The sequence below is a fragment of the Lactuca serriola genome, chromosome 4 (genome assembly GCF_051521515.1).
Source record: "Lactuca serriola cultivar US96UC23 chromosome 4, Lser_US96UC23_V15, whole genome shotgun sequence".
Lineage (NCBI taxonomy): Eukaryota > Viridiplantae > Streptophyta > Magnoliopsida > Asterales > Asteraceae > Lactuca > Lactuca serriola.
In genome coordinates, this window is record NC_136411.1 from 135,398,894 (window position 1) to 135,408,247 (window position 9,354).

Here is a 9,354-nt window from a genome sequence, read left to right on the forward strand (position 1 = left end):
GTAAGTTGTAATTACACTTAATTTCATCTTTTAGACTTCTAATCTTGTTCTAGCCATGTGTGGCTAGAACCCTAGTTTCTCCAATTTCATGTCTTGACTTCTTGGTAGTGAATTCAATCATATGGCATGATGTTTGTTCTTAATTTCTATCTAGTGAATTTGATTTAGATTTACTCAAATGTTTGATTCTAATTGTGATTCTTATTTGCCATTTGAATTAGGGTTAGGTCATTCAAGTTATCTCTTTTACAAAATCCGTAATTGTTTTGTGAAATTGAACAAGTAACAAGCATTAAATTAATCTCTATTGAATGAATTTAGTGTAAATCTTTTCACACATTCTTACGCTCCCGAGCTTGTGAGGCGTATTGGGTGTTGTTGGGAACATTCACAATAAGCTTAATGCAATCTTTTAATGTACTTCTAAGAGCTTGTTTAGATTAGGTTAGTAAGGTTAGGGTTAATCAAAGAGCTTGTTTTGGTTAATTAATGTGGTGAATGGAAAATGTTAGAGCTTGTTAACACTTTCAAGTACCAATTTAGATAGAATGAAACAAATGTCTTGTCATCTTTGATTCACATTGCTGGATTGTCATACATGAAGTTGGAGTCCTTACAAAATCTAAACTTAATTCACTCATTTAGCCGATTACGTGTGTTTTTAATTTTTTTGTTTAGTCATTGCATTCTAAACCCTCCTCTTTACTGTTGGTGACCATAGTACCTTGCGCAAAGAGGTATATACTAATTATCCAGTGTCCCTGTCGATTGACCCTACTTGCCTTTTACTACCTTTTAGTGCAATATTGTGGGATTCTTTTGGCACTACAAGAAAAACAGCCTTTTACGACGCTCATTGCGCGTCGTAAAAGGCTCAGACGACGCGCAAATGCGTGTCAAGGAAGGCCCTGTCAGAAAGAGAGACGACGCGCTTTTGCGCGTCGTCTATAGACGACGCGCATTTACGACGCTCATTTACGACGCGCGTTTACGACACGCAATGCGTATCAAGGAAGGCCCTGTCATAAAGGAAGATGACACGCATTCGCGTGTCATAACCTTACGACGCGCGTGTTAATGACACGCAATGCGTATCAAGAAAGCCCCTGTCAAGAAAGGCCATGTCATAAATGAAGATGACACACATGTTTGCGTATCGTAATTGTAAATGTTTAAAAAAAATAAATTTATATATTTATTAATTTTTAAATTAAATTTGCATTTAATTTCTCATAATAGAAATAAAATACCATATACAAAAAATACAATCCATTGCATAATATAAAATAAAATTTCATACTCAAAAAATAAAATAAATTGCACAAATTGTAAGGTCATACAAATAATCATTCAAATGTTAAACAAATATAATACATTGCTAACATGGGTTATACATTCCTATAAAACTAACAAATAATCATACAACTCTGTTTCTTACTGGAAAGGAATGTCAAACATGATTACAAGTCTCCCTTAATCTTGATTACTCACCTGCTTAAGTAGAATGTTGTTGTTGAGAAGGTTACCTAGCAACAGAGAAGTATACCAAGACATTTGTAGGAGAAGAATACTCTCAATAAGATAATTTAATTAAAAAAATGTAATGATAATGATAATGAGTTCATACCTGTGAAGTAGTGCAGAATGCTCATCATCATATGTATAAAGCTCATACTGCTTTGCAAAAGCATTTCCAAGAGAAATGACCCAATCAATGTCTTGAACAACATCCAATGTTTCTGCAAGAAACAACAAACAAAAAAAGAAATAAATAATAATGACATGAAAAGTAAGGCTATCAGTCTATAACCTCAACAATAAAACAAAACAAATTATTATTAAAATCAAATAATGATAATACAAATTGTTAAAAATTATGGGACAGCAGGGTCTTCTATGCATGTAGATTGATAAGGTTGTTTCTTTTTTACTTAATAAAATCAAAATGACTTGTCGTGCTAAGTGAGAGGTTGGTCACTTTATGTATTAAGACCCTCCCTATTACAATATTACCCTTGTTTATTTTTTTATGTTATTCAACTTTTGACAATCTCATGAAAAAGGCACTATCAAACCCAGAGCTCATATCATAAGCTGATTTCATAAAAAGATATAAAAAGAAAGACTAAAGAGCCAGTACCAGTTGATCAAACCTATGACAATATTCTAAAGAACAAAATTTGACAATATCCTAGACCAAATGACCATTTTTACCTTACATTCTAAAGAACAAAATTTGACAATATTCTTTAACGTGAGAGGATTGGGAGGAAAAAAGAAGAAGAGCAAATAGGTAATTAGTGTCTTAACCAATTATTTCATTCTGTCCAGGTTAAGTGAAAAAGAAACAGCCATGTAAGAGAAAACCAAAACTGTTGAAAATAAAATATAACTATAAAAACAGTATGTAGGGGCATTTTGGCCCAAAACTGTTAAAATCAAATTTTTTAACTATAAAAATAGTATGGAGCGGCAGTTTGGTCCAAAACTGTTAAAATCAAATTTTCTTCACGATTATTTCCTACTGCTTACATGAGACCAGATTTGGAGGTTGAGCAAAAAGAACCATATCAGCAAGTACCTACCTGTACATGGAACCATTTTACTATAAATAGAGTATTTCTTTCCAATCGTATTCAAACAGGGAAGCGGGTATTATTATAAGGGAAAAAAGACTTACTCTTGGGGTTTGATGAACTCTCATAGGCCAAGAAGGGAACATGTCAAAAGTAGCCGATGGCCTTGGTACTGTTGTGTATAAAACTGCAACAAAATTACACAGTTAAAAAAAATCTTTTACAATAAATCACATCCAAGAAATTAAAAACAAAACATAATCACACATTAAAAAAGATTGAAGTGGGTAGAAAATGGATAGCTAATCCATATCTTTTGACACTTTCAAACCCTCTTTTTCTAATTAGACATACTAATAAATGTATGTTCTTGAGGGTGTGGTTTTCAAGTAACAAATAAAAGTGAACACAAACTCAAAACTCAAAAACATACAGGACAGTGAAGCAGGTCCATCCCATGACTCCATTAAAGTTGATGACCAGGGAAATCAAAACTACTATTGTTATCTTTTATAAGAAGACTTCAAGTATCCTTCCACTTGTATATTATATATTATGGGGGTGTTTGGCAAAAAAAAAAAACTTATTGCTTATTAGCTTATAACTTATTAGGTTATAAGCTAATAAGTATGGGGTAACTTATGAAAAAATGACTACTTATTAGAGGTTTCCATCAGAATAAGTTATTTTTTATCCAAACACTTTTTTTTAACTTATATATAGCGGTGTTGAACCTCTAATAAGCTAATAAGTTGTTTTAATAAACTTAGCCAAACACCCCCTATATCAAACAAAATCAACAACAGTTTCCCTATTTAAACAAGTATCACACTAGAAAACACAAAGTTTGACAGAGAAGAAAACTCTAACAACAATGAATTTAAGGAGAACTGAGAATGCACATATATCTTAGTATTATGAACACATAATGACTCTTAATTTATCTTATTATTGGATTGGAACAAGAACAACTTAAATTAGAATGAATAATTAAAATGAAATACAAAAACTTTGCAACACAAGGAATATAATGGACTCTGTAGTTTTGATCAGCATCATTTTGAGCTTACTCAAAATACAACAGTCCTGTTGTGTTGATAAGGTAGAACGCGTAACTCACAATATGACTTGATTGCCTTCATAAGGCATTGTTTTTCAAGATTGTCAGATTTCTGAATAAAACTCAGCAAATTATCCTTGTGCGAGACTCTCTCAACCTGCAAACCCAAACAAAAACTATTTGACTTTTCACCTTAGCATATATATACTGCATACTACTGATACTGAGAAACTTAAAACTCTTTGATTACCATCTGCTCAATGATTGGGCCCCCATCAAGCTCCTCCATGACAAAATGGGTTGTGGCACCAATCAATTTGACCCCAGCTTCAAAAGCCTGTCATTCTCCAGTAAAAAACATAAAAACATAAAAAGCTTAAAACAGAATTTGGAAATTGGAACACAGAACCTGCCTGCCTAGATAGATTTCCTCCCTTGAATGATGGCAATAAGCCATGCTGTATGTTGATCACATCCTTCCCATATCTTTTCAAAAAGTTTCCAGACAACACCTGTCCTGGGTAAATAAACAAATAAGACCTTTTTCCCAATCCTGCTGCTATACTACTACTAGAAAAACATTTACCTGCATGTATCTAGCAAGGACCAAGAAATCTGTATCTTCAACCAACCCCAATATCTCATCTTCTACATTCTTCTCCTTTGACTTGGACAGATAATGATATGGAATCTCATGTCTTTCAAGGAACCGCATCACATGGGTATTCCCCACCCTATCATGATTGCTGTTCAAAATACAGACATATTATACACATCATTTACTGGTCAAAGATAACAAATAAAAAAAAAAGTTCCATGCTTTACCTGATTACAGAGCTTATCTGAACCGGAAGTTTTCCATCTTGCCAAGCATGCAGTAGATCAACAAGACAATGGTCCTGCACCAGCAACCTCCTTACTAATGTAATACTATATTTGGTTTTCACTAACAATTTTTTCTAGAAAGAAGAAGAAGAACCTGCTTAGAAGCAAGAAGAGCAATTTTATATTTGGGGTCTACAGAAGGCACTCGAACAAGCGATTTAACTGCATTGAACATCTTTGATAGGTTAAGTAAGTCCTTGTTCATTTGCTTCCGCTGCCATTTAATTGGGTCGAACACAAACTCACTGAAACACAAATTATTCTTACTTGTTACTTATCAACTTCATGTCAAGTTGGGATTATTAGTAGATTAATATACTTGCACTTGTAAAACCAACATACAGGGGAAAAAATCCATTCATTGATTGGGATAAAAAAAGAAAGATGCCCAACGTATACAGGGGAAAAAATCCATTCATTGATTGGGATAAAAAAACATACAAAAGAAATACGAACCTCCTTTGAAGTCATTCAATCTGGCTAATGCAGAAAACGGATCGTCGTCGGTATCAGCAAGTGATGACTATATTCCTTTTTCTCTATTTCTTCACATCACCATGGCACCTCCGACCCACCACGACCGTCGATGAACACCAACAGCAATCCCTTAAAATGTTATGAAATTGAGGCTGACCCGCCACCGACTGAATCGCCACAGTAGCATATCGCCTGGAGAATCCAAATAAGAAAGAAGAGGTGGGGAAAGGAAGCAGATGGCAGAAGGAAAGGAAAAGAAAGAAAATAAAATAAAAAGAGTCGAGACGAAACCTGAAAGTATTCCACTGGACCAAGAAAAAACCCTAAATCTTCTCATTTTCTGCAATCGATTGTAATAATCACATCAACATGGCACCTCCGACTCACCACCACCGTCGATGAAGACCAATCAGGAAATCAAAGCAGATCTTTACCATTTGCATTCATAAGAGGTCAGAGTGGATATTAGCGAAAGCAGCGATGGTGGAGAAAATGAGAAAGAGTTAGGGAATCGATGCCCTCTACCAATTAGATCACACGGGACCAACAGTTTTTCCTTCCTCCCAACCCCGAAAGACATGGAATCAATGCCCTCTATTTTTGGAAGTCGGATCGATGGATACTCGTCCTTGTTAGATTTTTTTAGGCTTCAAAATTGATAGATTTTTTTTTTCGATTCTTTCAAGTTTGAATCAGAAAATGAGAAAGAGTTAGGGAAATCAAGAGTGCAATGCTCGTCCTTGTTAGGTTGAAGATGAAAGATAGATAGAAGATAGAAAAAAAAAAGGCGGGTTTTCAAAATTTTGGGGATTTCATTTCCCCCCTTGTCTACTAAAAGCGCGTTTCATTAAAATTATAAAGCGACAGGTACAGACGACGCGCGTTTAAGATAAAGCGCCCTCCGTGTTTTTAATTTTTTTTCTTGAGACACCAAATTAAGGGCACGCAATAAAGCGTGACGTAAATCCTTAAATTTTTTGGAGAGATGACACTATTTTAAGGGCACGTCCTTTTGCGTATCGTTAATTATCGCGTGTCGTAAAAAGCGCGTCATTAAAGGTCTTTTTTCTTGTAGTGTGGAGTATATCGTACCCCTTTATTTGTTGGGTCTGACACGCCTAACAGCCACCAATAATCCGTCTTCAGATCCAAATACATCTTAGTGGCCCGTAGATGGATCGAGAATCTTGATCTATGTGCCTCCTCTATTAATATATGTTGAGACCCGCCTGTATAAGGCACCCAAATCCGCCCACGGAAAGTCATAAGCCCCCGACTATCCGTCTCAAACTCGGGAACCTGTCCCGTCACCCGCTCCCTCTTTCGGTTCTCTGGCCTCACAACCTCCACCTGAGCCTCTCGGATGGTGTCTAGGCCTGGAGTCATCACCGTCATCCTCATACACATATCCTGAATCGAAGCACTCTCTGCTCTATGGCTCAAGGCATCAGCTACCACATTAGCCTCGCCTCGGTGATATAAGATCTCGCAGTCATAGTCTTTCACTACTTCCAACCACCTCCTCTATCTCATATTCAGGTTGGGTTGATCCATGAGGTACTTCAGACTCTTATGGTCCATGTATATGGTGCACCGGTGTCACACCCCCAAACCAAGGATGGCGGAAACGTCCAGGGGTGGAGGACTTCATGTATAGTATCACAACAACGAGTATAATAGTGCTCAAAGTAAATACAACCAATTAAAAATATAGTCAGAAAAGAATTACATGGTTTCAAGTATTACATATTTCAATGATTGATCACGACATGATATAAAAATTGTTGTTCAACGCCGTAGCATTCCATCCTCAAAAGCTTGTGGTTACTTGGTTTCGTTGATTTCCTGAGAATACAAGTAGTTTTGAAAAAGTGTCACCAATTAAGTTGGTGAGTTCATAAGCTTTTTAGATAAAGAGTTTGGAAACCGTTCTTTGTAATGTGTTGTGTGTTACCAAGAAAAATCCAATATTTTCCTTAGAAAAGTTATGTGGTCCTAAATACCAGGATCGAGAATGAACAAGTATTTGTCATACTTAAAGATATATAAGTGGTTTTAAATTGGCGTAAAACCCTTTCTAATTTGAGAAAAATCCCGTAATGAATGGTGTGTAGTCTTAAATACCAAGACCGAAAGTATACAATAATATCTGTAATTATTGATATAAAAAGTGATTTTAAATCGACAAAAAACCCCTTTTGATTTTTGAAAATCCCCATAAACTTTATGTGTTGTTAACTCCCTATGTGAGCCGCTATAACCATACTATGACTGAATGAACCTGCCACGACGTTTCTCAGGCGTCGAAAACTGATATGACACTTGTCACCTGTAGACCTGCAGGTCCTACTGTAGCTAGCAGCAAGGTGTGGGGTTTCAAACCCAATATAGATCTATACACAACTATCACGTTCTCCCTACAAGAGACTCTGGTTATAACTACAAGGAATTTTAACCCGTACTCTAGGAGTACTGAGAAGAATATCTCACAATTTAAGTTAACAAGTTTACGTGTGGTGTGTGTGAGTGTAAAACCTTTTTCTAAGGGAATAAAACCTTCCGAAATGTGTTTGTTGTGTTAATGGAAACATAAACCATACCTATTATAGTTTATCAAAACGTTTAAATGTAATAGTTATAACTTTGTTTATTATGATTAACTACTATATTTGTGAAGGTAAAAACCCTTTTGTTTACCGATATGCATATATACCTTTTACTAAAGTGAAGCAACATGCAATATAACAACTAATTAATTACCATACTTTTGTAGGTAAAAAGAAAATCCATTTGTTTTCTGATGTATGACTATAAAATAAGGCAAAATGTCATCTATTTGCAAAAACATATATTCACATAAAGATTTACACCTTGCTCAACATGTTACAAGGTGAAATGAAATTGATAGTATTTTTCTGTTGTTAACATTTTCTTTTACTGTTCTTAGAAAATTTATAGAAAAATCATCAAAGGTCCAAATCAGAATCCGTAAATTCTGAGAGTTTGGGAAATGAGTATAGTTTGTTCATAAATTTTATTATTAATTTTAATGACCTCTAATTTGTGTGAAAAAGTCCATAATCACAGACTGGTCCGAATTTGCTCTTGAAATAATAGGCAGTTTTGTAAAAATACCATAATTTGTAGAAAAATTGTGTGGAGATGTGCAAGTAGTCATTTTACAGCTAAGAACTGGAACTACTTGCACCTAAAAACGTTTTGAAAAATAAAATGCTTAAGTTTCCCAAAACAATTGGTGTTTTAACTTGTATCCCCCCCTAAAAACTTAAGAAAACATGAAAATGTAGGGGTATGAACTCACCTTGAGTGATTTCAGTAGATGGATGATGGAGAAATGTAGTGTTCCACTCAAGAACACCAAGAAGAAGCCTTGAAGGTTCGAAGATCTAACATGAATGTGATGATGTTTGTGTAAAATATCTATGATTTGAGTAGAAGGAAGTGAAATAATTATATGGAGGATGAATATACTTACCAACTGAAGAAGAAAAGTCTTGGGAAAATCCTTGGAAAAATCGGAACTGAAAGAGAGAAGTTGAGAGAAAAGTGTTTGCTCTTTGGGTGGAAATGAGAGAAAATGAATGAAGTGAGGAGAGAGGTGGATTATTCCCAGCCTCTAGAACGTGAGAATAACTTGTGAGAGAGGGAAAAAGTACAAAGAAGTGACATGGTATGGTGGGGAGGTGTGTGGGTTAGTCATGGAGTGGGTGTGGTGGTTGCTTGTGTCATTAACTAAAGGGGGGTAGGAGGCGAAGGCGAAGGTAGGGTTCGGTCTATGCGAAGTTCGGTCCGAAGGGACCTTCGAGTTCGGTCTACTGAGCCTCGGTCCGAGAGGGTAGTTCACTTCTGACAAGTTCGCTTCCTAAGAAGGTTCGGCTCCTTAAGAGGGTTCGGCTCCTTAAGAGGGGTTTCGAGTCCTTAAGTCTATTTTTCCCGTTTTTACCCCGTTTCAAGCCGTTTTTGACCTGGTTAAGGGTCGAGATGGCCCGAAAGACTATAAAAAGTTTAAGGAACTTGAGAGAGAGATTTGGGAGAGATTTCACATTTTTGGAGAGATTTCTCATACAAAGAGAGATTTGGGAGAGATTTCACATACTTAGAGAGATTTGGGAGAGATTTCACATACTTAGAGAGATTTGGGAGAGATTTCACATACTTAGAGAGATTTGGGAGACATTTCACATTCTTGGAGAGATTTGGGAGAGATTTCACATACTTAGAGAGATTTGGGAGAGATTTCACATACTTAGAGAGATTTAGGAGAGATTTGACATACGTGGAGAGATTTGGGAGAGATTCTAAATAGAGAGATATATAGTAAAAACGATTGAGAGA

At 35.8% G+C, this 9,354-nt stretch overlaps 2 long non-coding RNA genes across 4 annotated transcripts; both read right to left on the reverse strand.

Moving 5' to 3' along the window:
- Positions 1-2,471: 2,471 nt before the first annotated feature.
- Positions 2,472-5,404, reverse strand: LOC145100364 (uncharacterized). Of its 3 annotated transcripts, none has more exons than XR_013704997.1 (4): positions 5,290-5,404; positions 4,978-5,190; positions 2,681-2,763; positions 2,472-2,585 (listed from the first exon to the last, which is right to left on the reverse strand). It is a non-coding gene; the product is annotated as an uncharacterized LOC145100364 (long non-coding RNA). The 3 variants fall into 3 exon arrangements; XR_013704998.1 differs by having other exon boundaries at positions 2,494-2,605; XR_013704996.1 differs by having other exon boundaries at positions 2,493-2,763.
- On the reverse strand, positions 3,506-4,053 carry LOC145100363 (uncharacterized). Its single transcript, XR_013704995.1, has 2 exons — positions 3,887-4,053; positions 3,506-3,793 (listed from the first exon to the last, which is right to left on the reverse strand). It is a non-coding gene; the product is annotated as an uncharacterized LOC145100363 (long non-coding RNA).
- Positions 5,405-9,354: the final 3,950 nt, after the last annotated feature.